This window comes from Eurosta solidaginis, chromosome 5, assembly GCF_040869045.1.
Source record: "Eurosta solidaginis isolate ZX-2024a chromosome 5, ASM4086904v1, whole genome shotgun sequence".
NCBI lineage: Eukaryota > Metazoa > Arthropoda > Insecta > Diptera > Tephritidae > Eurosta > Eurosta solidaginis.
The window spans coordinates 237128959-237154725 of NC_090323.1; the positions used below are offsets into that span (position 1 = coordinate 237128959).

A 25767-nucleotide genomic window follows, 5' to 3' on the forward strand; every position below is an offset into this window, starting at 1 on the left:
AAGCTATTACGTGGAGAGGCTAACTTCTAGCTGATAGAAGTTTAACCATACCTGGTTACTTACGTAGATATCTCTACAGAATGTGAAAGATAGTAAAGAGAACAAATATGGACGGAGTAGCCCACACCTTCTGCGAATGCGAACACTTCTCTCAATATTACAGGATCGTATGGGATACACTTGGCAAGCTATCCCCGTGTACTATAATCAACATATTTCCTAAGGAAGTGACAGATGAGACATCGTCAACAGACATCACTTTTCACCAAGCGAGAAATGGGCTGCGGACTTTTATAAACTTTGATGCATGTGGGTATGTAAAGATGTAAATTGATATTCCTATAAAGTAGCAAAGAGGAAACAACACTTTTGAAGCTAGTGAAAACTTGCAACATTCCTTCAAAGGTATTTCAATTTCAACTAAACACCACACTACATTAAAAGTCATAACAACAAAAAACATTAAACATTCAATCAGAGATATCAAAACGAGAAAAAAATTTCATCACCAGATTTGGTGTTAACTTTCTTCTAAGCGAAACATACCAAACAGTGATTACTATTTTCTTCCATCAAATAACTAAGCTGAGCACTGAGTTTGTGTTTTTGTTGGCTGTCGCAATAGCAATCACTTTACGAGCTTTATCAACAGCGCAAAAAAATAACAGCAACAAAAACAAATGACAACAATGAACATAATCAAACACAGTCATCACATTGCATTGTTTTTTTCAAGTTCAATGTTGAATTCATACTAACTTACATTTTTTTTAAGCGATGGCAGTTAAAGGCCAAGGTAGCAGCGAGGCAAACTAACAACGTTAAACGGCGATACAACAACAAATATGAAAACACGCAGCATCATTACGCAGCACTCACCAGCCGTAATTGCATCCAGAATAAGTGAATGGACAGACAAGTTGCCATGTTGACGCATTTGGAATTACCTTATTAGGTGGAGCAGTGAGCAAAAAATAGAAACGATAACAACAGCAACAAAAAATCACATGAAAATACGTAGTGAAACTGGCAAATTGAAACCATTGCAACTTGATCCACACTTCGTCATTAAAGCAAGCAATGATTGGGCCCAAACGACAAGTAAAATGTAACAAAAACAAAATTCACTTTATATATATGTAGGAATGTAAGTGTATGTGTATGCATTTGTCGTAAAATTACGCTATGCTAACGTAAACAACAACAAACCAAATTTTAACATAATTATGCCACTGCGTATACGCAACCTCAGTCTCAATGGCCAGCATCAGTGTTGCCGCTGAAAATTTTCAAAAAGTCGCACAGAAAAGGGGCCTACTGAAAAAAGGGGCCATTATTTTTTTTCAGTTGCAATGTTATTGCAGCGCCTTTAACTCATATTTTATCAAGGAAGAGCAGTTTACTTTTTTTCTGTTCTCCCATGGATTTCTCATGTGTGGCAATTGAAGAAATTTACTAAAGTTCGAAGATATTTATTTGATAAAATAATAAAAATACATACAAAACGTAAATTTTATTTCAGTAACAATGCATTAAGTATCATTATTTTGGTAAAACTAATGCTACCATCTACATAACTAAAAGTGCATATCAATTCATTATTTAGTTGACTTAAAATTTAGTTACCAAGTATTTAGCAACCAAGTATTCTACAGGTACCCAAGAGCCAAGGTTTTTCCCTTCCTTTATATTCAGCAATGTTAGCATTACATGTATCAATTTGCAAACGATGTTTTATCTTGTCCTCAAAAAGTGAGATTTTTGAAAAAAGTATTTCTGCTGATGCACTGCTATGTGGCAGCGTTAATATATTTGCAACAAATAAATACAAATTCTTATATATATGGGGTATTCCATCTCATTTCGACCAATTTTGAACCCGACCCCTTTAGAATTGGCTGAAAGTTTTTCTTCTTATTCTAGCTTACGAAAGACGTTTTTCAGAATTTTTTCATCCAACTCAAAAAGAGTTATGAATTTAAAAAAAAAAAAACACCGCTTTTGTTTTCAAAATGCTATAACTTTTTCAAAAATTGACCGTTTGGGATCTTTTTTTTTTAAATTTGTTTTTAAATGTCCTTTTCGGAAAAAATACAAAAAAAATTTAAAATTTTTTTTTAATTTTTCAGTTTTTCGAGATTTATCGAATTTCGCCATTTTTTTTTTTTTTTTTTTTCTAATAAAAAACTTCAATCAATTCTGCAATCATCCCCACTAATCCCGGAGTGGGCCGATTTTTTTTTTATATTTTTTTTATTTAATTGAAAAAAAAATTTTCAAAAATAAAAATTGTTTTTTATAAATTTATTTATATAACAAAAAATGTTAGAAAATGATTTTAAGTATTCTTTTCTTTATATATTATGGTAATCTACGATTAAAACTACTCGCTTTCGCTGTCCAGCAACTGCATTAGGCCGGTATACACATTCATTCGTTATTTTAATCGTAGATTACCATAATATATAAAGAAAAGAATACTTAAAAATCATTTTCCTACATTTTTTTGTTATATAAATAAAATTGATAAAAAAAAATGTATTATTGAAATTTTTTTTTTCAATTAAATAAAAAAAAAATAAAAAAAAAAATCGGCCCACTCCGGGATTAGTGAGGATGATTGCAGAATTGATTGAAGTTTTTTATGAGAAAAAAATGGCGAAATTCGAAAAATCTCGAAAAACTGAAAAATTTAAAAAAAAAAAAAACTTTAAACATTTTTTTGTATATTTTCCGAAAGGACATTTAAAAACAATTTTTTAAAAAAAAAGATCCCAAACGGTCAATCTTTCAAAAAGCATTTTGAAAACAAAAACGGTGTTTTCTTAAAAATTCATAACTTTTTTTGAGTTGGATGAAAAAATTTGAAAAAATTCTGAAAAACATCTTTCGTAAGCTAGAAAAAGAAGAAAAACTTTCAGCCAATTCTAAAGGGGTCGGGTTCAAAATTGGTCGAAATGGGATGGAATACCCCATATATATGTACTCATTTAAATTATCTTTAATATTTTCAATGCTGTACCCAAACTGTTCTTTATCGGTTTGTTCGAATATCTTTTTGTATGCATTATCTTTCTCCTTGCATTCTAAAAGCTTAAGCTCCTCACTAACTACTTCAGGATCTTCTTTTAAATGGGAATATTCAAACACCAAATCAAAAACTCCTATATCCTCATTTGATTTGATCAGTAATGGATCCAAATAACTTAAAACCTTGAGCTTTTTGTCAGAAATGTCACTCCTTGCAATATTCGGTAACAAAGCTTTCGATAATACTTTAAAATATTACGCTTCACGCATTTAATTTCATTTTCAGAAAAGTTTTCCTTTAGCAAGACTTTGAGTTAAGTCCAAGTTCGTTTCTTACATTAATTTTTTCATCATAGGTATATCTATACTCACTTATCCATACGAATTTCTTAGCAAATGATTCCAAAAGGCGAAAGCGGAGGATAAATATATTAAGAGCCACCAGCCTGCTGCGAGTTGCGCGTAACTCGCTGGAAATCAAAAAAACGGATGCCTAATGTTTTCTAAGAGACACATTTTTGATTTGTCTCGCATTTATCCATGAGATGTAGGCACCTTGTGCAACTGTGATTTTTGGAAAGAGAATTAATTAACTAATTCAATGCAGTCGGAAAAATAAACACAAATACCCCACTAAAATGTATAGAAGACATTTTATGCAGATCTCGCCCAAAAAAAACCAGCTACCTCCTCTTAGAAAATATCGAGCAAATGGTTGCGAGTAACGAGTGACGTCTCTTATCATAATTTATCCTCTTTGGCGAAAGTAAATCAATAGTTTCTATACTAACGCCGTATGTCAAAGTGATCAAATTTTACAGGGTTGCAGTTATAGTAATGACGCGAGTGATAATTTGGATTCCTTAAGTGTTGCTGATGCAAAAGTTAAGTAATGAGAAGGAGTATTACAAACTCTTTACGCAAAAATAATGCATCATAGTTTTTAAAAAGAAAACGGGTCAAAAGTCGCCAACATTTTCAAAAAGGCTCAAATATTGCATATTTTAAAAAAGGCGGTGTCCGAGGGAATGGCTTTTAGAAAGGGTCAAATTGTGACTAAAGTCGCACCAACAGCAACACTGGCCAGCATTCAATTTCAATGCATGCGTGTTTGCGTGTGTGTGTGTGTGTGTCTATGCATTGATTAGCAATCCCAATTATGCTTAACAAAAACAAAACAACATCATTAAAACAAACAAACCAGTAAGTGTGCAATTATAACAAGTACACATGTATGTTATTATTATTGTGCTAATTTCAAATTAATTTCGCTCGTCGAATAAAATTATTTTCTAAATCGTAGCAAAATTGGAGCGCATGAAAGTCGTCAATGGACATTGAAGTAATCGTTTGTTGTGTTATTACTGTGGCTTAAACAAGCAGACTAATTTGGTTTATGGATTGAATGGCACAGTTGAGCACAATTTGAGCCCATCAACTACTGAACTGGATTAAGATATATAAATCAAATTAATCTCACACTGTGTGATGAATGCTTATCTAGCACTGTTGGTATTTCCGGCAGATGATATGCAATAAGGCATATATATTTACTCTTATTTCAGCATATCCCATATACATTCATATGTACAACAAGTAACTTAGAGCATGGTAATTTCATTTGACCACTGAACGCTTATATAGTTGAGATTTTAATGCTTAGCAAAAGCTTCTCTATAGCTATGCCTCTTTCATAACTTAAGACTTTAACAAAGAAAACAACTTTTGCACCTGTAAACTAAGAAAGTTGGAAAATTAAGAACTTAGTGGCCTTAATAATACTGCACAAAGAAGTAAGAATATTTTCTTGCAAAAGACTCATCATGGTATTTTTATTTAACGTAGCACAGTCCATTTTCGATGAACATACTTTGTTATGCTATCTTTTTATACCTTTCATGAACATGAAATGGTATATTAACCTTGGGTCGATGTTTGGAACGTTGAGAAATATAGAAGATAGACTCACCATTAAGTATGCCGAATTGATCAGGGCGACGAACTTAGTTGATATAGCCATGTCCTTCTCTCCGTCCGTCTGTCTGCTTGAACGCAAACTAGTCCCTCAAATTTTGAGATATCTCAATGAAATTTGGCACAAGGATGTACTTTTGTATTATAGTAGACATTTGTCAGATCCAGTAAGATCGGACCACTATAACATATATCTCCCATACAACCGATCGTTCAGATAGAAAGATTTTTAGCAATTTCTCCCTTAATATCCAATATAAAAACGTTAAACTTGGTGATATTTATTCTAATATATCATAGAAGGTTTCATCAAACAATCATTTCCATCGGAGCTATATATAATATATATCCCATACAACCGACCGTTCAGATAAAAAGATTTTTGGCCATTTCTACCTTAATTTAGAAAGTATAAACGTGAAACTCGGTGATATATATTTTAATATATCATAGAAGATTTTCTGAAAAAATCACCTTGATCAAAGCTATATATAGTATATATCCCATAGAACCGATCGTTCAGATAGAAAGATTTTTAGCCATTTCTCCCTTAATATCCAATATAAAAACGTGAAACTTGGTGATATATATTCTAATATATCATAGAAGATTTCCTGCAAAAATCATTTCGATCGGAGCTATATATAATATGTAATATAACATTTAATATATAATATATTTTTTATTTTATATTTATCTTAAAAATCGTTTAGGTATGTGCATCTGTTCACTATATATTTCTTATCTTATACATACGATTATTTGGAGACTACGAACGGGATAAGATTATTGTTCAGCCCCATTCATGAAAGGTATGAAGTCTTCGGCACAGCCGAAGACAGTTCCGTCCTTACTTGTTTTTCACTTAAAGATTAGAGGATGACAAAGGTCTTTTTTCAAGTATTAAAAAATTTGGAAGAGTTACTACTTTGGTCGGGATACCAACGGGCCAATGTCTGATGGGAATACATTGCGAATGCATTGGAATTGCAACCAACGTTTTTTGTCGAAGCTGCAGGGATGATGAGAAGATAAAAATCGTCAAGCACTTCCTCTGTAGATGCCCTGCTCTGGCCAGTATACGTATGAAATATTTGAATAAGTATTTCATTGACTGCTTAGCAGAACTTGGCTCTGCGGAAATCGAAAATATTCTACGCTACATCAGAAGGACAAATTGGTTCATATTCTTGCATACCTAAAGAGGAAGTGCTATAGCCACACAGTGTTAACACAATGGGCCAGCCGGCCTAAGTGTGTCCCTCACATTGTTTGGGGGCGGCCACTTTAACCTCACCTAACCTACTACTTTGGTGCCATTGAAAACACTGTACCCTACACAAAGCTTAACATTTCTTACTAACGCTTTAACTCTTTACAATTACTCCTTCCATAGCGTTTTTACCACAAAAGCTCATATGTAAATATTTGCACCAAGTTTCATCAGCATGTTGCAACTACTTGGTGTATATGGATATCACTTGGATTGTCGCTGATAAAATAAGACCGATTTCACGGCAGTTAGAGAAAAGTTTGAAAGGAGCCGTGCGCAAAGAGAAGAACGCAGCGAGTCCTGCCAGTTGCCAGCGAGTGATTACCAAAGACCACAGACTTTAAAAAAGTATTTTATAATTTTTAGAATCAACATGGACAGACATATTTACTTATACACCCTTACTCATACTTTACTACTCTATACAGAAGTCTATGCCTCCAGCGGTTTCAGGATCGTAGAATAAATCAACGTTATGCTTGTCGTAAAACGGCAAAAATACATAGATCTGAAGGTTTGAAATTTTTTTAACAATTGCAACAACATTCTTCCTGCATTTGTACTTTTCTTATTTGGGTGTTGACACGAAGATACAAGGCTTGAAAAATTTTTGTTTAGCTCTTTATTCCTGTCTTTCCCCAAAAGGAATTTGTCTACATTCACTTCCCATTCTACTTAACCCTTCCACTCCTAGTGCCTACTCACGGCTCTCTAGTCCCTACAATTAAATCATTTTCTCAAATGTTGAAACTCCACAAAATTTTTATACTCAGCTGAGCAGAGCTCACAGAGTATATTAATTTTGTTCGCATAACGGTACCCCATAACGGCATAAACTAATCGAGATATATATAGACTTCTATATAGACCTCTATATATCAAAATGATCTGGGCGAAAAAAGAAATTCATTTAGCCATATCCGTCCGTCCGTCTGTCCGTCTGTCCGTCCATAAACACTATAACTTGGGTAACTTTTGAGGTGTCTTAACGAAATTTGGACGTAAGTTTCTGGGCACTCATCTCAGATCGCTATTTAAAATGAACGAAATCGGACTATAACAACGTCCACTTGTTTGATATCGAAAGTTTCGAAAAACTGACCAAATTCGATAATTCATTACCAGAGACAGATAAAGTGATGGAACTTGGCCGGTGGGTTGACCTTAAGACGCAGAATAGAAAATTATTAAAATTTTGGACAACGGTGGTGGCACCGCCCACTTTTAAAAGAAGGTAATTTAAAAGTTTTTCAAGCTGTAATTTGGCAGTGGTTGAAGATATGATGATGAAATTTGGCTGGAACGTTACTCCTAATCTCCTATTACTATACGTGTGCTAAGTAAAAATTAGTAAAATCGAATTGCGAACACGCCCACTAAAAAAAAAAATTTTTTTAAGTCAAATTTTAACAAAATATTTAATATCTTTACAGTATATAAGTAAACTATGTCAAAATTCAACTCCAGTAATAATATGCTGCAATAAAATACAAAAGTAAAAGAAAATTCCAAAATTGGCGTGGCTCCGCCCTTTTTTATTTAATTTGTCTAGGATACTTTTAATGCCATAAGTCGAACAAAAATCTACCAATCCTTGTGAAATCTGGTAGGGGCATAGACTCTATAACTATAACTGGTTTCTGTGAAGATGGGCGAAATCGGTTGAAGCCACGCCCACTTTTTATACACAGTAGATCGTCTGTCCTTCCGCTCGGCCGTTATCACGATAACTTGAGCAAAAATCGATATATCTTTACTAAACTCAGTTCACGCACTTATCTGAACTCACTTTATCTTGATATTAAAAATGAACGAACTCCGACTATGATCGCGCCCACTTTTTCGAGATCTGGAATTTCGAAAAATGAAAAAAATGCCATAATTCGATACCATATACGAAAAAAGGGATGAAACATGGTGATTGGATTGGTTTTTTGATGCAAAATATAACTTAAAAAAAAAACTTTGTAAAATGTAAATATTAAGTAGAAGAAAATGAAAAAGTTCTGCAGGGCAAAATAAAAAACCCTTGAAATCTTGGCATTAATTTAGCGGTATCCAACAGATGATGTTCTGGTTCACCCTGGTCCACATTTTGGTCGATATCTGGAAAACGCCTTCACATATACAACTAAGGGCCACTCCCTTTTAAAACCGTCATGATAACCATATCGTACAAATACATTCTAGAGTCACCCCTGGTCCACCTTTATGGCGATATCTCGAAGCGGTGTCCACCTATGGAACTAAGGATCACTCCCTTTTATAATACACATTAACGCCTTTCATTTGATACCCATATCGTACAAACAAATTCTAGAATCAACCGTGATCCACCTTTATGGCGATATCCCTAAATGGCGTCCACCTATAGAACTATGGCCCACTCCCTCACAATATACTCCTTAATGCCTTTCGTTTGATACACATGTCATACAAACACATTCCAGGGTTACCCTAGGTTCATTTTACTACGACGTGATTTGCCCTTATTTTGTCTCCATAGCTCTCAACTGAGTATGTAATGTTCGGTTCACCCGAACTTAACCTTCCTTACTTGTTTTGTTTCGTTTAATATACAACGTGAAATTTTCCGGTTCAGTCAAGTTGCATTTAAATAATAATAAACCAATTTGAAGTAAGAGAATATATAATAAAATAAAATAAGAACTAAAATAAATTAGCATAAAATATAAAGAATGTAATGTTATATTTTTATAACTTTTTTTTTTGTTCAGTATAAGACGTACTTTATCTAAAATGAGGATTAAATCTGCAAATGCAAAAACATTTTCGGGTAAATTTGCCATTAATTGTTATAAATAAATTAGTTAGTTTCAACAAAATTAACTCATTATTTGCGATTTCATGTTTTTTGAAAACAACTAAAATAAAAAACAAAGAATCTGTTAAATAAAGACTTATGTATTTAGGTGTAGGTGATATTTGCCACATAAAATGGGCCGGTCAAAAATTAATTCTATTTAAGATTTTTTGGTACGCTATAAATTATTTTGGAACAATTTTTTAGGATTTTGGTAGAGGCAATTATAGGTAAGTGGCAACAATGGGAAACCATGTTTTAATCTTTCACCGTGTAGTGCGTACGCTTACGTAGGTTTGTGTCTTAGAGCACTTACATAATTTGTCCAAAGATGGCGCGCTTTTATGCAAGAAATTAAATATCCATATTTGGAAAGATTGTTGGATTTACAAAAAACTTTTTCTATTAATTATAAACAAATAGAGTAATATTTGTTAACAAAAATAAGCCTATGCACTGCGGCTGATCTATACGAATCGATTCATATCACTTTTATATGATTTTACGTATGCTAACTATGCGAAACCGCTTTTCAATTGTTTGTATGGAAATTTTGTTAGCGTATTAATATATAGATAATTTTTAAATCAAACCTATGTTTGATGTTGAAGACTTCATTTCCCATGGGAGACACAAATTTCACTTTATCACTTACACACAAACGGAAATGTTTATTTGCCATACCAACCCACACATACAAACATACGGTTGCAATTAAAATGTTAATCCTTTCCTTTGCAGTCATTCGTTTCAAATAAAAGATTCGCGTTTAATCAAAGAATCAAAGACGCTCAAAGCGACTGTCTTAATGAGAGAATCGCGCTGAATTGCAGATACTTGAAATGTGTTCTTTGTTTTTATATTTTTTTTTCCTATATATTTCTTCGTTAATTTCGACTGCAATTACAACGTTAATTACCGCTGTGTCTATCAGCAATGCTACTAAAATGAATTTCCTTTGCCATTATGTAAATTCGCTACACTTCAACTCGTATTTGTGGCACATTTATTTTCTGTGTTTATAATTTGTGATCGCGTATGTTTATATATCTATTTAATCAACATGCATACCCTGTAGGGAAATCATCAGCATCTTGCAACAGCAAAAATCGCTTTATTGCTGAGGTGACTTTGAGTCTGGCACAGTAGTCATGCATGCTTCGCGACAGCTGACACCAGTTGGGAGCACCTAGGGAATCAAGCTTTCATCACAACTCATTACTCGTCTTCCTTCCTCTACCGCTAGATTTGGATGCAGATAGGAATAGTTTCTAGGACGGAGTTGTTTTTTACACTCACTTAACATTTTCCAGCCAGCGAAGCCCTTTGGCTTTTATTCGGAACATCACTAAACCTCAGTCGATACCCTATGCTGAGATGACCCCCTCCCCAATATTCTAGAGCCACCTTTTTTCAGACTACTCGAGCCTCGGCATAGGTATGGAGGCAGACTTATAATAGATTGCGATGGGTTTAAGATATCGCCCGGTATGAAGTCTCCATGCCTTAAGCCTTGTTTTATATCTATGGGCTGATAGAAATATTTTCTAATCATTACGGAAATGAAGGTGTTGGTAGTGTTAACGCTGTAAAACACAGTCTCGATCCCTAGTATGGCGATTTTAGAAAATCCTACTTTCAGGTTCTGACATTATTTCCGATGGATGAAGCCGTAAAAGACTTGCCCTATAACTTATCCATGAAGTATAACAAGATGGTTGACAAAAATAAAATGGGATCAAACTTCTTCTCTTTATGCTCCATCTTGTAAGGAGACCACTCAAAGTTTTTGGGGAATTTTATCGATGTCAATGCCCTTTGTCGGATATTGCGATTTATTATATAATACATCATTAGCTCGACAATCTCGGCAATGAGTTTATATGATCACATTGAACCTCCTAGGCCATCCAGCTTCCTTCTTTCATGAAGAACGTGGATTCGCCATAGTCTCGCCTGCTAAACAAACAGGATTCGCCACAGGTAGGTGAGGTTGGAAATTGGGTTGGAGAAGCTTTAATTGCGCTGGCAACCGCTTGATGTGGTTGCGCTACACTTGCTTCTTCCTTCTAGCGACTCACTTGAAACCCTTTTGTGGTTAAAAATACACCAAAATATTTTTCCATGCCACAATTGCTGTTGTGGGCCCAGTAAGTACACAAAGTTGTGCCACCCTTCATACAGAGTGAATTCTCTCACACAACACTATGTTATATGGTATACTACAGTGAAATAATTTGCGCTCACTAGACTGTCCTTTATTTTCTCTCTCTAGTCAATAAGTTTTCCATAAGTATCCCATTGAAGCTCGAATTAAAAGATATCTAATCACTAGACCAGTAATAACCATAATTTAAACTGTATCTGCGGTGATAACCATAGTAGTGGTGGTGGTTTAGTCGTTGATTAACGAGCAACGGGGCGAGACATAAACAGCAGCCGCCTCCAATGATGCAACGAGGCTTGCCTAGTCTACCAAATGAAAGAGAATAATAATATATTTGAAGTTAGCGCGTATAATTATTTCACTAGTTGACGGCTTCTACTCTAGACCAAAAAGTCATGCCATCTTTCTACACAGCTTTAAACTTGATGCATATGTAAGCAGTAGTTTCCATTTTGAAGACTTTCTATTTTCTTTACAAAAAAAAGGATCAATAGGAACTAATAGCTCCTCTTACTAGGTTGTGTTATACGCATGAGCAAAGACGCTCCAGTCAAGAAAGTATTTCAATCAACTCCCGTATTTGGAAGCAGGAGAAGGGCAGATTCGCACTTCGTGACATATTACGAATCGGATAAAAGTCTCAGAGTGTATTTTCTGGAGCAGAAAGTGTTGAACATCTTCATCGTAAATTAATGTCTGAACAATCATTTCATCAATTGAATTGTTAAGCGATGCGAGGATCTGCTGAAATCGGGAACACTTCACCTTGCATTGGACGGAGAAATGAGATCAATATCTTCTACATCTGGAGTGTCAAAGTATTGCACTCATGACTACAGCCCCATGGGAGTAACCGAACCCCTCAGTAAGCAATTGTTCATGGGTTAATCTTTTTTACTTTCATCTGCCCTCGTTCACCGTCAATCTTATTTCAAATCTTTACCTAAATATTTATTTGTCAACACTGAAAGAAAAAGACTAGTAAAACCAACCTAAATACGGGTCAATTCAATCGAAGTTTCTGTTAATTTGTATCCATCGCAACAAGATGTTGATTCAACAGTGCACAAATCGTTGATTCGTAATTGACCGTTTTAGTAGTCAAATGAACAAAAAAAAGTTGTTGAGACAGCTTTGTTCGAAAGTACCTATGTTGCCATATACATAAATAAATAAATGTAAGGCGCGATAACCGGACGGGACCTACATGTTTTATGCCGACTCCGAAGGGCATTTGCAATGCAGATGAGTTTTCACTGAGAGCTTTTCATGGCAGAAATACACTCGGAGCGCTTGCCAGACACTGCCGAGGGTCTACCCAGCTTAGAAAAATTTTCTTCTAATTGAAAAACCTTATTACTAAAATTTTGATGTTGCTTTTCCCGGGGTGCGAACCCAGGGCATACGGTGTGGCAGGCGGTGCACGCTACCATCACAACACGGTGGCACTTACTAACCGAACGTCAACTGGGCTTACATCAAATATGCAGGCACACATTAAACATTATACAATTTATTATTTTGTTTTATTGAACGCACTTTCACCAAATTTTATATTTTATAATTTATTTAATTTATAATTTTGAACTTCGCTTTGCAAATAGAAATGAAAATAGTAGTCACAAAACTGATTCTCAATTCTTTCAGTTGCAGCTCAGCTCATTCTCAATTTCTTCTCTCGCATGTAGTTGCCACACTTGATTGTTTCGAACATGTAGTATAAATGTTTGACATAACATTATAAAGAGAGAACTTGTAAGTTATAGAAAAGTAAAGATTCAAATCGCTAGAAAGTAATTCACCACTGGAGTAACTTTACATGTAATTCGGCAAGTTTAATTTCCAAAACAACTCAAACTTTTATGTTGTCGGAAACATCAACTATAAAAAAGGATGTTTTTTATTATCTTATTAAATTATTTCTTCCTAAAAACTTGAACAAAATGTTACTAACTTTGTTCTGTTCGTTCAAACAAAACTTTTGCAGCAAGAGTTCGCAATTTTGCATTTCGCATTTCGAAGTTGCAAAATTGTACCCGATAAATAGGTGTCCCGGTATATCATAATTTTTTGCACAGTAAATTCAAAAAAGGGGTTCTTCGTTTTGTATTGATAACTGAAAAACTAGTTTTTTATTGTTTTCCCATTTTGTGTGTTTTTTCGATTTGATGGTTTTCTTATTTTAGTATTTTTTTTTTTTAACAAGTGGCACCATCGTCATAAGTACAAAGTAGAGGGCGCAGTGAGCGCAAAATTCTCTTTGAAATTTGCTCATGTATTAACTGTTGATCGCTGTTGAAATGACCAGTGAGAACAGTTGTGTTAACAGAAAAATCAGTTAGATTAACCGGGAATCTATCAATTTTACAGAATTTTGTTAACTTAAGAGCGACAGTTTCTCTTCTATTGAAACGCCTAAACTAATTTGTTCGTTTGACAAAGAACTAGGTCGAATTAACCATAATTCGATCAATTTCACCGAATCTCCGTTAAGTCAAGAACAACAGAACCGATTTTTTGATTTTACTAGCACCATTTCTTTCAGTGAACTATTAATCAAATCTACTCCACTTTCGTTTAAGTTAGTTCTATTTTGGTTACTGTTATTGTACCTGCTAAACCGCTCTCTAAAATGTCAAGTCCTTTTCCGGAAATGAGTGTTATGCGCTCTGGTCCTAGCACCTTCTGGCACTAGTACGGCTGCCTCGGGAACGGTTTTTTTTTATCCCTCGCACATCTTGGTCTGTGGATTAGTAACCTCTTATGACAGGCATGCCTACTGCTGGGAGATTTAAAGCTACTTGACTCGCTGGAACAGCAAGTGATATCTTGAGGTGTGTCTTGAGGCAAAATAAATTTGGCTCCCTATAAATATCCGTACCAAAGACCACTAATCCTATACTTTTCCTATGCTTGAGCGGTATGTTGTCCCTGCTTTGGTTAAACTCTATAGCTCCACATACATCTTATAGACTTTAATAACGACAAAATATTTTTGCACATTCCTGCACAATCCACTAACTGGAATTTTTTTTTAGTTCACCGAATTATGGTTTGTGAATGAGAATTCTGCTGCTTTTCGAATCGATTTCCAATTAGATCCACCAATTTTATACACAATTGCAATCAGCATTCTCCACCTTTGCTAAAATGCGAAATGAAGCCCCAGCTATGAGTGCAATTTAATTATAACAACAACAATTAGCATTGGTGGGCATACAAGCATACATACATGCATGAATATGAAATTTTGTGTGCGAGATTTAATTGAGTGCTAACGGCATACCGACTCAATGGCCTACACACACATACGCATACACACGCACAGACGTTGCATATCAATTGGCTGTTAACTTCATAGAATGCCGCTAACAAAGGCTAAACAATCAATTGCAACACTGAAAAACGTACAAAAATTGGTTGGCGGCTAATTGGCTGGATGGTTTGACCTGCTGATTGAATTCGGTGTCAAGTAGCGGTAGTTCATTTCCCTCTTTATATGAGTTTTTCATAATTACACCTGCAATGCATTGGAAGAAAAGCAAATTGAATTCATTTTTGATGTGTGAAACAAATGAATATTATAAAAAATTAAGTTGAATGAATTTTAATTGTTAATTAAGTATATTATTTATGTATAGGAATTTGAGTGTCACAGATGGCCACAAAATTTGACAAATAACAATTCTCAATTAACTGTGGCTTTTCCAACTTTATTTGTGTAAAGAACAAGCGTATTTGAAACAAGTAAGAAAGTCTAAGTTCGGGTGAAACCCAACATTCTATACAAAGCTGTGCATTTAAAACGCGGTTGTTGTTTGCTTTGTGTTATAGGGCAGAGTAACAACAAAGGGGTGGGTCACGCCCTTTGGAAAGTTTAAGATTATTCTTAGCTCAACTACACCACTATTGAGGTAGACTATCAGTCAAATGTAGTCAAATAACATAGAGTTATTGGAAACTTTGTTAAGGTTAGACCTTTAGGAAAAGTGGTCTTTAGCCGATTTCAATTATCTTCACTCAGTCTATATAATTTTGCCAAATTTCAATGCAATATCTTTATTCGCTTTTGCTTTACGCCTTCTTAAACTTTCAAATTTTCTTCCTCTAAATATGGGTAGTACCACGCCCATATTCCAAAATTTTTTAGAATTTATATTTTGAGTCATTAAACTGATCCACATACCAGATTTTATTAGCATTGCGGTATTCTTTTTATACTCAGCTGAGCAGAGCTTACAGAATATATTAATTTTGTTGGCAAGACGGTACCCCGTAACGGCATAAACTAATCACGATAGATATAGACTTCTATATATCAAAATGATCTGGGTGAAAAAAGAAATTAATTTAGCCATGTCCGTCCATCCGTCCGTCCGTCCGTCTGTCCGTAAACACGATAAATTAAGTAAATTTGGAGGTATCTTAATGAAATTTGGTATGTAAGTTCCTGGGTACTCATCTCAGATCGCTGTTTAAAACAAACGAAATCGGACCATAACCACGCCCACTTTTTCGATATCGAAAATTTCGAAAAACCGAAAAAGTGCCATAATTCATTACCAAAGACGGATAAAGCAATGAAACTTGGTAGGTGGGTTGTCCTCATGACGCAGAAGAGAAAATCAGTAAAAATTTGGACAATAGGCGTGGCACCGCCCACTTAAAAAAAATTTAATTTAAAAGTTTTGCAAGCTGTAATTTGGCAGCTGAGTATGTCATGTGCGGTTACACCGAACTTAGCCTTCCTTACTTGTTAAAATTATTTAATTTTTTCCATTTTTCTAAATTTTCGATATCGAAGAAGTGGGCGTGCGATTTCGCTCATTTTCAATACCAATTTTTTTGAGTCCAGATAAGCCCGTATACCGAATTTGGTGAAGATATCTTAATATTTTCTCAAAATATTCTGCTAATGGACGGCAACGGACGAACGGGCATAGCTTAATCAAATTTTTTGCCGATACCGATGCTTTTGATAAATGGAAGTCTATATCTATATCGATTCCTTTATGACTGTACATCCAACCGTTCTCCAATCAAGATTATAATACTCTGTATACAAGTACAGCTGGGTATAAAAAGTGTTTTATTACTTTGGTCGATTTTTTCCAAAATAAATTTGCTTATTTCCCAAACTCGTTTTCACATTTCTTAAATACATTTTCCATTTTCTCAAATAAATTTGAAGAAGGCCTAGAGTTCATAGTTGTTTTTTATTTATGAGACATTCTTCTCCTATCCCCTTCTGTATCGCATACACTTATTCCCACAAACTCTTCCATGCGTGTTGTCACTCCCAAAGCCACACTTGTTTCAATTTCGACTCCATTGAACATTGGATTCCATTCCCACTCCCTCCAATACTCCTCAACTACGCCCCCACCCCTTTCACTTCAAAATTTGTGTCTACCTGCTCCAGATTCTCGCGGTGATATATCAAATTCAGCCTTGGAACCTCCACTTTATCCGAATATCTACAAAAAATCCAGATTGGCGATAAGATAAGTGCTAAACTTGAAACGTGTAATATGTTGGTACTAAGAAAATAGTGAAGCTTAAAATATTTCACTTTCGAACTCCACATTTCATTTGTATTCAGTTTGAGAAGGGCTGGAGTACTGCCTAACTAAGCAAGCGTGGAACTGACACAACGTCTTTTATAGACCATATCCTAGTGACCAAGTTTTGAAAGTATTGTCAAACTTAACAAGGTAAGACTTTGTCAACTACTTATACAACTAACTGGAGTCTTCTAATACGTCTACAATTATTCATTTCCATTCCAATTCCAAGTTAACTCCCCGTGCTGTTGATGTCGTTGCAGCGGTATTTCGCCACATTACACAGACACTTTCACTCGAAATTGTCAGATGAATCGTCGTAGAGTAATTCAAGAAAGGAAGCAGTTCCTACACTGACCGTAAACAAGTTTGATTTGTCGCTCTCACAAAGCAAAAACAGTTAATTAAGTCATGCAGAAACACAGCGAAGAGGCGTATGTGGTGCCTGATCCGGTCATTCGGTCATCAGAGGTACAACCTTAGCGAGCCAATCTAGTTGAGACCACAAAACAGCAAATCATCAAACCCTGCGCGATTCTTTAAGATGTAAACGCGATAAATGGTCGAAAATTGGGAGGTATTGTCATAACTAAGATCAGACATGAAGTACCCAGCGCCAGCGAGCTTCTGAACGTTGAGTCATAGGAGCCAAATCTTGAAGCAACAAGTTAAATTAGGCCTAATGAGGCCCTAAGCAAAATCCAATATACAATATCCTACTCTTGCAGAAGAGGAAAGCACACTACCAAGGGAGACATGAGTCACCATGGCCCAACTTCATGGTGGATACTGTAATAGGTTAAACTCTTACTTTTCCGGAATCAACCCAGACATACACATACATGACACCAACCATCTTGCCAATTAAACTTATCTATGGCTCACCACTGTTGAAACTGCTCATTTCCTTGGACTTAGGGGACTTTGATGACACAATGTGAGTGGTCGTGCCCCTTGAATGGGGAGAAGCACTGTTAACATAACAACAACAACAACCGATGTTTAATATGGCAATCTTAAAATTGTATGTTACACCTACTACAGGATCCTATTAAGGTCACATCTCTACGTAAAGCACAGAACAGTGTTTCATCACTACAAATATCCGTGACTGTAGCCATCATTCGAACGCAATATGACCACCACTCATTAAACTGAAGGAAATCACATTTGCATGCTTGAAGGTCAAAAAGCGGAAACGTGAAATTATATTTCTTTGCGCGACCTTTGCGGTGTCTATTCAATGCAAGTTATAACAGCTTTCAGCAAATTATATTTCTGCGTTTTCATTTTGTAACTAAAATAATTTTGTCAATTTAAAATCTGAACTCTTCGCCCGCCCAAGTCAAGAGCAATTCATTTCATTGGGAGCCTTGTATTTTGCGAACTATCTGTACCAACAATCAAAGCATCATAACTTTTCTAGTTTATTTTATTTACTGAAACGTGAAAGTTTTTAAACGATTTCAAAACTTTAACCAACATTCACCACCTTACATCAACACTTAGTGGCATCCGTTTAGCTGGTTACAATTTTCGTCAGTATTAGTTGGTCAGTGTATGTGTGTAACTACTCGACTCGGTAGTAAGTATGTACTCTTGTCTTTATGGGCTTAAGTATGAATGTTTATGCACGCATACACTTCGTGACATGCTGTACAATGCAATGCAATTCAATGACAACTTTAATGCTTTTAATGTACTTTTACAAGCGCACACTTCCCTAACTCTCCCTCTCTCTTGCCACTTTCATACGCCAATTCAATGTTCAAGTTGTGCCATCAATAATGGATGTCACTGAATAGCCGCAACTTCAACATGTAACATTGCCGGCCAGTGCAATAAGTCTAACTTTTATGTGTGCAATATTACCTTTAAGGTGCACTCAGACTTGTAAAGTTTTACAGTTTAGGTGTACACAGCCGAAAATAAATTTGAATGTATGCTTGCAAAAGTAGAGAGAATAAGGTGTGTATGCGAAGGGATTGAGCTGCAAGCCAACAGCATTAGCGCCGGAAAATTTTAATATATACTTGTGAGATCGACCGCGACAACCGAAGTCCTTTGAGTGCTTGAAGTATACAAGAAACACTCCTCTGCGCCCTTAAATGAAGGAAACATTCAAGAACCAAGAAGTGAAGCTAAGCCTGAGCTTACAATAGAAGACGATGGAATAAAAATTGCCTAAGGCATGACGTGGCTGAATGCGTTTGTAACACTTCAACCATCGTAGGAGTGTGGGTTCAAATCTCACTCCCGTGAGAGATTTACAAGGTATAATCGAATCAGCTGTTGCCATGTCCGTCCTGATGTCACGTTGTTTAAATTTTTCCCAAACTTTTTTTCAATTCAATGCTATGACCAAACAAATGTTCTGCACTTAAGTACATGCATGGCGTATGAGTAACTTTTGCTGACATACAAACTTTGTCGCACCATCCAGTGGGGCACATGAAATTGAAATAAAAAATTTAAATTTAAAATTCTTAGCCTTGATCGAAGTTGGTAATGATTGAAGTGTGGGAAAAACGTTTCCAAAGGGAACACACACACAGAATTTTATTTTTATAAATATAGATATAAAGAAGAGACGAACCTAATTAACATTTTCGATAAACATCAAATAGATAAGTGTTTGGGGTAATCAGTCCTCATACAAAGTTTCACGGTTCTTGTCGGTTGTCTACATGCGATAGCTATAATGATGAAACTTTTATCTGAAAGCAACTTGTATGTAATAATTACTATGTATACGACCTTGCTATATGATTTTTTTATACAAGAATAAAAGCATCTGGTGAAGTTTGAAGCTTGTATCCAGAGGAAGAAATGGCAAGAAAACATCTTTTCTGAAAAGTCGATTGTATGGGAGGTATATGCTATGGTGATCCGATCTGGTCAGTGCCGACATATATTTTAACGGACACCATAATATATAAGCTTACCAAACTTCATGAAGATGTCTCAAAAATTGAGTGACTAGTTTGCGTTCAAACACAGAGACAGACTAACGAACATTGCTCAATCAATTCAGGCCGTTTCTGTTGTTGTTATATTAACGAAAAATACACTCCCCGAAGGTTTTTGGGAAGTGTTATCGATGTTGATGGTCCTTTCATAGATCCGGTACGATCCGGTAACAAAGCACCATTAAGTTACTAGCGCGACCATTTCGGGAACGATTTATATGATCACACTAAACCTTCTGCACCATCGCGCTCCCAGCCCCTAGTTCCATGAGGAGCCTGGGGTCGCCAGAGTCTCGTCTGCTAAATATTTTTATGATACATTCATATTTGTCACAGGATTCCCATCGCGTAAATGAGGTTGTCAATTGGGTTGCGGAAGCTTTGAAACTATAAAGATTTGTATTGCGCTTATCAACCCCAGGCCGTAATCCTGACCATTTCGGTATGTTCATTAGTGGATCAATATCATCTTCTTTAAGGATATATGCTTGAGATTCGGACCAAACTTAATATATTAATTTATTTTCATGAAAGGTATACAAAGTTGTGAGCACCGTGAATGTGATGAGTAAGCATACAGATGCACGTCTAGAGAACTAATGTTTTAAAATTAACTTGAGCTTTCCCGGGGTTGGTTCCGTCCCGACAATTTGTAGGAAAATTGAAAGGAGCACCACACAAATCGGACGAGAAGCTCGGCCTAAAATACTTTTCGAGGATATCGCGCCTTATGTTGGCCAGGGTTGACGTTGAACCACAAATGAAGTAGCTTTAACGATAAACCGATAAATTTTTGTTAACATATTGATAACTTCTCGATAATTGATCGATATTTTTTTAATAAATAACCGAAAACAACGCGTCCGCCGTGAAATCTATAAATTTTCGATAACAAATCTTTAATATTGCGATAACTCTTTAACAGCGTATTTGACAGCTTGATAAATAAGTAGTCACTTTTTGATAAGAAATCGTACATTTTCGGATAATCATTTTTATTATCGACCAGATCACTATTCGACATCGTTATTATGTTACTCTTCTTCATCATCATCCTGTTCTGGTTTATCTTCCTTACTTTTACAACTTCTCTTTTATCACATCAGTTTCTCACTTATTTATCATCCATTTCTTTATCTACCTACTTTAATTTTCATTAACCGATTTGCTGTCTGATTTCAAATATATCTACTCTACCGCGTACATTATTACAACATTATGCGACAGAGTAGTGGTTACGCTTACGATTACATTCGGTATTCCCCCATACCGTGAGCGAAAAAGTTTACACACCAAAAACCACAAATCCGCTAGCTCCGAAGAATTAGTATTTGCTTTTTTATTGTGATATCACAAGCTGAAGTGAGTTGGAGCCAACAGAAAGCAAAGCATAAGTACATTCCGCTGAAAGCAGCAATTGCGCCAGCTTCATCATACTGTAGCGAATTTTGGGAAATTCCGCTTATTTGCAACCTTCTAATAACGCTCGAATCACTAAACTGTTGAATAAATAACTGCACTATTCAATAATGCAAAATGGTCTTTATTAAAGTACTTCACCATAACACACCTACTACTCGACAGATAGCGTGCTTAAATCAAACTGATGCGTCGTGCCTCAGCTGGTGCTGCTTTTATACTTTTTGGTTTCCTCGTTGATATATTTCTAGGCGTTTCTCTTTCTAGAATTTGCTACTTATTTTCCAACTATAAAATTACCAGCTATAACATAACTACAGATGCACGTTATAGCTTCTCATATGCGCGTGTATATGTGAGTGATATTTCCAACGATGATTGCCTACTTTTGGGAGTATCTCAGATATATGCATGTGTTTGTGCTCTCCGTTGTTTGTATGGACATAATGATTTATTTTTTGATGTGCATACAAGTCACTGCTTAGAATTGGCTTAGAGATGATAGTATCCCTTAGCGTTGCTAATATTCCCCAAAATACATATGGGTCATTATTTTACAAATCGTACGTTATTTTACAAACCTTTTCGCAATTTAAGTCAACACATGCATCAGGATTTCCTAAAAAAATGTTTTTCAGTGATCTGCATGTGCTCAGATTCGATGGGTAAGCAACACATTCAAAATGCTGAATCTTTGATTCCACTTGTCGTATCCTGTTCATTTTTGTTGTATTTTGAAGGTTATAATATTTACTTTATAACTGCATTAAAAAATATTTAATTAAAAAAAATCAAAATAATGAATAACAAAAGAATTCTGAATTAAGGAAATGAACGATGTTTCTACATTGAAATAAAATTTAAATCTGTTTTCAATCTTACATCTACTTATACTAATTCTGACATAAATAATAATTTCGTAAAACTAGCTACCTGCTAAGTGATTAGTACCTTTATTTACAAGTACATATATGTAGGTATGTTATAGTTAAGTTGACTATGCATACACTGGCACGCGTTGGCTGTATACAATTGTAGCACGTATGTCTTCAAGTAAATGTAAGCAAGTTACTCGAGGTCAGGTCACAAATGAGTTAATATCTTTTGAACCACCAAATTGTCCAACTTAAAGTAAAAAGGTTTTTTAGATAAAATGTATCGCATATTATATATATTTTATCGAAAATATTCGTGTGGAAAACATTATATAAGAATTATTTAACAAATTCATTTTTTATTCATTATTTTGATTTTATAAAATTAAATATTTTATTAGTGCAGTTACAAAGTAAATATTGTTACCTTCAAAATAAAACAAAAACGAATAAGACACGACGAGTGGAACCAAAGATATGGCATTTTGAATGTGGGCGAGTTTGCTTACCCATCGAATCTGAGCACATGCAGATCTCTGAAAAAAAATTTTTTTCGAGGAAATCCTGATACATGCATTTGCTTATTTCGTGCGAGCAACTTAAAAAAAATTTCAGCAGAATCAAAATTATGAAATCTGTAAACTAATACCCAATCTTTGTAAAATAATACCCATATTAGCGCATCGTAATTTGCTTTATTACCTACCACTCATTGTTGGTTAGTTTTTCATTTGCTAAAGCTTTTCGTTCCAAAATTTCCACCTGAAAACACTATTCTATTCAGCTGTTGACTTCTGTCATTTGCCAAGTCTGAATGCAGACTTATTGTACAATTGAATATTACGGTTCAACCCTCTTTAGAGCACATGAGTATGTTTATATATTGCGCTAGTGTCTTAACCAATGTTGTAGAATACTTATGTGTATGTAAGCGACAGTCAACTGAAGCGCTCAAGCAGGAAGTTAAGTTCATTATAAGGAAATATTCTTAAAATTTAATTTCCATTGTCGCTTTCGATGACCTTTAATAGGCTTTTGTTTTCTACATTCTGCACTCATGTATGTTTGTGTGTAAGTACTTAGTCGAAAGCTTAGAGCAAAGAAAGTTAGCCTTTTCCTACGTTTCTATATTCTTCTTGATAAAACACTAAAACACTTTGCTTTTTTGTCGCTTAAGACGTGATTAACTGAAAGTGATTAAGTAGCGAGTTTGTCCTCCAACTTCTGAACTTTGAAAACTGAAACTTTCTAAGTGGATTTAAGGTATTCTTTAATACTCTTTCACACACGAAACGGAAAGGAATTAAAAGAACGAAAGAGAAAAATTAAGAGAAGGAGGAGAGGAACGGAATTATTAGAAGTCGAAGCTGGAGAGTGTGTTATCAATCTGTTATCGAAAGGTTAACGGTTTTTGAAAGATAACTTTGTTAGCGACAGGTTATCAGTTAATTATCGAAAAGGCATCAACGTGTAATAAAAAAGTTATGCGTTTGTAGTTGAAAAGTTGTAGTTTGGTTTTTTTGGGGTTTTTACCAATTTTTCATCGGCGTGATAACAATTTCTTATCGATCGATTTGCTATCGGGGTGCTAACGATTGAATATTGGCGTTCTATCTATTTGATATCGAAAATGAATCGATTTGCTATCGAATTTTTATCAAACTGTTTTTCGAGCAATCCATTTCGAGGGATGAATGGCCAGCGGGTGCCTAATTTAAATCCTGACCGTGGTCGATTGTATAAGCGGCTTCTCTAGCTATAACGAACTTAAAAGAAAGAACAAAAACTAAAAGCAAACAGAAAATGAAGAGCACAGTGACTGGCATGGCATTGACAGAAGCAATGACTACAAACAACAACACAAATATATCAGTTGGGTACCAACCACAGATTGGGAATGTTTCTGAGAAGGGAAGCGGAATGCAAAAATGAAGCGGTTCGGAAAAAGGCCAAAGGTGTGGAGACGGAGCAATCATCTAGAGGAATTTTGGTGAGATTAGGAACCTGCAAGTTGCTATTGTGGATGCTAACAGCCGATCAGCAGCAGTAATCTAACCAGAGAATTTATACACAATTGTGTCCTGCGCACGTGCGCGAGAAACCGACCATCTAACTTTCGGTGGGACCGATAACCTTCTGGCTACAGAGTCAATTAGCTGAGAGGTCAAAAACTTCAAGCGGAAGCTAATACCTGCTACTGAGGTTCTAAACAGATAGCAAGATCGTGTTGGATCTTCCGCACCATAAATTGTAAATCTCTTCAGCCACTTTGTTACAGGAATCACCAGCATCACCAAAGATAGCAGCTCTAACACCAACATCAGCGCCTGCAAGAGTCACAGCGGCAGTTTTAGTAAAGACTGCATTTAATTTGAATTTATCAGAGTCGTCCGGAAATATGGCTGGAATTTTCAGTTGGCGTCCCTTCAACACTTTTATACTCGGCTGAGCAGAGCTCACAGAGGATCGTTTTATTTTCGGATCAGCACAGTATACCGCAGACCCTACTCCTTCCACTACTTTGGAACCATCTGTGTACACATGTATCCCCTCGTCCGCCATTTGAGCAAACTTGCGCCAACCGCCACCTCTATTGTGGCCTTGAGATCGCCCTAGAAGCGCAGATAGGGAATCAGGTAGTATGTTCGTCTTATTCCTGGGTACTCATCTCAGATCGCTATCTAAAATGAACGAAATCGGACTATAACCACACCCACTTTTTCGATATCAAAAAACCGAAAAAGTGCGATAATCCATTACCAACGATAGATAAAGCGATGCAACTTGGTATGCGGGTTGATTTTATGATGCAGAATAGAAAATTGGTAAAATTTTGGTCAATGGGAGTGGCACCGCCCACTTTTAAAACAAGGTAATTTAAAAGTTTTCCAAACTGTAATTTGGCAGCGGAGTATGCAATGTTCGGTTATACCCGAACTTAGACTTCCTTACTTATTAAATTAAGTATGCTTTCGTAATCTGATATATAACTCTGCCGAATGGTAAAGCCTTGCGTGAGTCGGATGGCACCAAACTACATTATTTTATCTGTTGGCAAGCCTGACTTTTGGCGGCCGTCGCGGTGTGATGGTAGCGTGCACCGCCCACCACACCGAAGATCCTGAGTTCACGCCCCGGGAGACACAACATCAAAATTTTTGAAAAACTTTTTTCAATTAGAAGAAATTTTTTCTAAGTGGGGTCGCCTCTTGGCAGTGTTTGGCAAACACTCCAAGTGTAGGTATTTCTGCCATGAAATGTTTTCCTGTGAAATCTCATCTGCCTTGCAGGTTCCGTTCCGAGTCGGCACTAAATAAGTAGGTCCCGTCCGCCAATTTGTAGGGAAAACTAAAAGGAGCACGACGCAAATTGGAAGAGAAGCTCGGCCTAAAATCTCTTCGGAGGTTGCCGCGCCTTACATTTTTGTTTAAACCAAACTTTTTAGTAGAAAAATGTCCGCTATTGAAATTTTCCATTTACTTATGTAAATGTGTGTATGCATAGATAGAATCAGTAACTCGTTTGTGTATCTGCTTCCTTATAGAAAAGATACACACATACCATATATCATCACATTATCTCTCCTAACCCAACTAATCTCCAAATCGTACCCACACAATGATAATTCAATTTGACCTGCCTTTTCTATTGTTGCTGCTGTTGTGATGAATG

General features: G+C 35.7%; 2 protein-coding genes across 3 annotated transcripts in view; both read right to left on the reverse strand.

Annotated features, from left to right (window-relative positions):
- Positions 1-9914, reverse strand: part of LOC137253006 (collagenase-like) — a 73365-nt gene extending 63451 nt beyond the window's left edge. Inside the window, exon 1 of the mRNA XM_067789218.1 lies at positions 9808-9914. The gene's annotated coding sequence lies outside the window, so the exon portion shown is untranslated. The remainder of the gene's footprint in view (positions 1-9807) is intronic.
- The window catches only part of LOC137252876 (capon-like protein), a 682759-nt gene that overhangs the window by 434226 nt on the left and 222766 nt on the right, over positions 1-25767 (reverse strand). The gene's annotated exons all lie outside the window — the stretch shown is intronic.